Source organism: Lontra canadensis, unplaced genomic scaffold (assembly GCF_010015895.1).
Source record: "Lontra canadensis isolate GAN:19392208 unplaced genomic scaffold, GSC_riverotter_1.0 scaffold39, whole genome shotgun sequence".
Classification (NCBI taxonomy): Eukaryota; Metazoa; Chordata; class Mammalia; order Carnivora; family Mustelidae; genus Lontra; species Lontra canadensis.
In genome coordinates this window covers 6,411,930-6,414,922 of record NW_022631033.1, presented here as the reverse complement: position 1 = coordinate 6,414,922, position 2,993 = coordinate 6,411,930, and the positions used below count along the sequence as shown (strand labels likewise).

General features: G+C 34.0%; 1 pseudogene; it reads right to left on the bottom strand.

Moving 5' to 3' along the window:
* Window positions 1–2,356: 2,356 nt before the first annotated feature.
* Window positions 2,357–2,770, bottom strand: LOC116874932 (annotated as a pseudogene).
* Window positions 2,771–2,993: the final 223 nt, after the last annotated feature.

The window sequence follows — 2,993 nt, the reverse complement described above, 5'->3', positions numbered from 1 at the left end:
ATTGGTTGGCCATAAAGACTGGATTTAATTCTGGTCTCTTTATTCTGTCTCACTCATTGATGTGCCTCTTTCTGTGCCAGTACTATGTTTTCATTGCCATAGCTTTGTAGTATAGTTTGAAATGTGGAAGTGTAATGACTTCCTTCTTTTTTCCTCAGGAATGCTTAGTTTCATTTCATTTTATAGTTTTCTATAAATGGTCCATTGTGGTCCATTGTGGTTTCACACAAATTTTAGGATTCTTTCTTTTGTTTCTCTGAAGAATACCTTTTGTATTTTGATAGAGATAGTATTGAATCTGAAGTTTACTTTTGGTAATTTGGACATTTTAACATTATTAATTCCAAACCATAAGCACAAGATTCCTTTTTATTTGTGTCCTTGATTATGTTCAATAAAGTCTTGTAATTTACATTGCACATATTTCACTTCCTTGGCTAACTTTATTCTTAACTATTTTGTTATTTTGATGCTATTAGGAATGATGTAGTGTCCTTCTGTATCTCTGACTACAGTCTTTGGTTTAAAATCTAATTTATCTGATATGAGAATTGCTACCCCACTTTCTTTTGAGGCCCACTGGCATGAAAGATGCTTCTCCATCCCTTCATTTTCAGTCTGGGTGTATTTTTAGGTTCCAAATGTGTCTCTTGTAGACAGCATATGGACAGGTCCTGTCATTTTATCCAATCTGCAACACTGCACAATTTTATGGAAACATTTAGGAAATAAACTGTTTCCTTTTTATTTATTTTTCAATTGAAATAAAACTGACATACAATACCCTATTAGTTTTAGGTTGTACCTCATAGTGATATGACACTTTTATACATTACAAAATGGTCACCACAATAAGTCTAGTTACTATCTGTCACCATACAAAATTATTTCAATATTATTGACTATATTTCCTATGTAGTACCTTACCTATGATTGACTTATTTTCTAACTGAATGTTTTTACCTCTTAATCCTCTTTATGTATTTTTTTTTTCATCTCCCATCCCTTTTCCCTCTGGTAACCAACAGTTTCCTGAATCTGTGATTCTATCTCCATTTTGTTTCTTTGTTGGTTTTATACTTTAGATACCACATAAAAGTGAAATCACATGGCATGCGTCTTTCTCTGATTGACTTATGTCATTTGATAATACCCTCCGGTCCATCTATATAGTTAAAAATCACAAGATTTTATTCCTTTTTAGGGCTGAGTCATATTCCTGTGTGTGTGTGTGTGTGTGTGTGTGTGTGTATGTACCTCATCTTTATCCATTCATCTACTGATGGACACAGGTTGCTTATATATCTTAACTATCGTAGATAACGTCACAATGAACATAAAGGCATGTGTATCTTTTTTAATTAGTGTTTTTGTTTTCTTCAGACAAATACCCAGAAATAGATTGGGTGGATTTTATGGTATTTCCATTTCTATTTTTTGAGGGACCTTTATACTGCCTTTGAGGGACCTTCAACTGCCGCACCAGTTTACATTGTTACCAACAGTGCCTGAGGGTTTCCTTTTCTCCAAATCCTGCCCAACACATGTTATTTCTTTTTTAAATACTAGCATTCTGACAGGCTAGAGGTGATCTCATTGTGGTTTTGATTTGCATTGCATATCTTTTCATGTGTCTGTTGGCTGTTATAGGTGTTCTTTTGAAAAATATATTTTCAGATTCTCTGCCCAGTTTTTAATCGAGTTGTTTGGGGATTTTCACTGTTGTATGAATACTTCATTTATTTGGATATTAACACCTTATCAGATATGTTATTTGCAGGTATCTCCTCCCATTCAGTAGGTTGTCTTTTAATTTTGCTGATTATTTCCTTTTCTGTACTAAAACATTTTACTTTGATGTAGTCACGGTTGTTTATTTTTGTTTTTATTGCATTGGCTGAGAATACAGTTCCAAAAGAATATTCCTAAAACAGATGTCCAAGAGATTACTACCTTTTTTTTTTTTTAAGGAGTTTTATGGTTTCAAGTCTTACATTCGTGTCTTTAATTTGTTTTTAGTTTATTTTTTTATATCATGTAGGAGAGTTGTCCAACATCTGATAGAGATAGTATTGAATCTGAATATTGAATCTAGCCGTTCAGTTTGTGTAGCACCATTTATTGAAGGGACTGTCTTTTCTCCACTCTATATTCTTGCTCCCTTTGTTATAGATTAACTCACCATGTAAGGCTTTTATTTCTGGGCCCCCTATTCTGTTTCATTGATCTATAGCTGTTTCGTGAGAGTACCACACACTTTTGATAACTACAGTTCTGTAGTATACTTTGTTAACAATTGCAGATCATCTCTGTAAGCCAAGCAGTTGACCCAGATATCCAGGACCCAGCCCCAAGTTCATTGCAGCCTCTGAGCTTCTCACTCTGACTCCTATAAAGTGAGCATGTTGTCCTCACACAGAGGGACTTTCACATTGTGGATGATAAAGCAGCTCATGTGGTCCATGAACTCCATATACACCTGTGAGCACTATCTCTGCAAGCCCGCCCTGCCCAGCACCTTGGTGACCTTGGCCAGCTTAATGAGCTTGGGCTGCACAGGGCTCACTTAGTAGTTTACTTTGTAATCTAAGATTGTGGTGCCTCCAGTTTTGTTCTTATTTCCCAAGGCCATTTTGGCTAGTGGGGATCTTTTGTGGTTTTATAATTAATATATATACATATATATATATTTATATATTTATATTTATATTTATATTTGTATCTATATCATGTCATTTGCAAATAACATTTTTACCTCTTTTCTTGACATTTTGGAGGCTTGTTTGCTTATGTATGTGTGTATGTATATAATTGTTTGTAATAGTATCTTATAATCCTTCATACTACTGTGATATTAATTTTAATGTTCTTTTATTTCTTTATATAGTTGAGTCTTGTCTACTTTCTTGATGATCTGGCTAAAGGTTTATTGATTTTGTTCATCTTTTCAAAGAAAACCTCTTAGTGTTTTTTTCCCCCCAGCCTCTATTTCC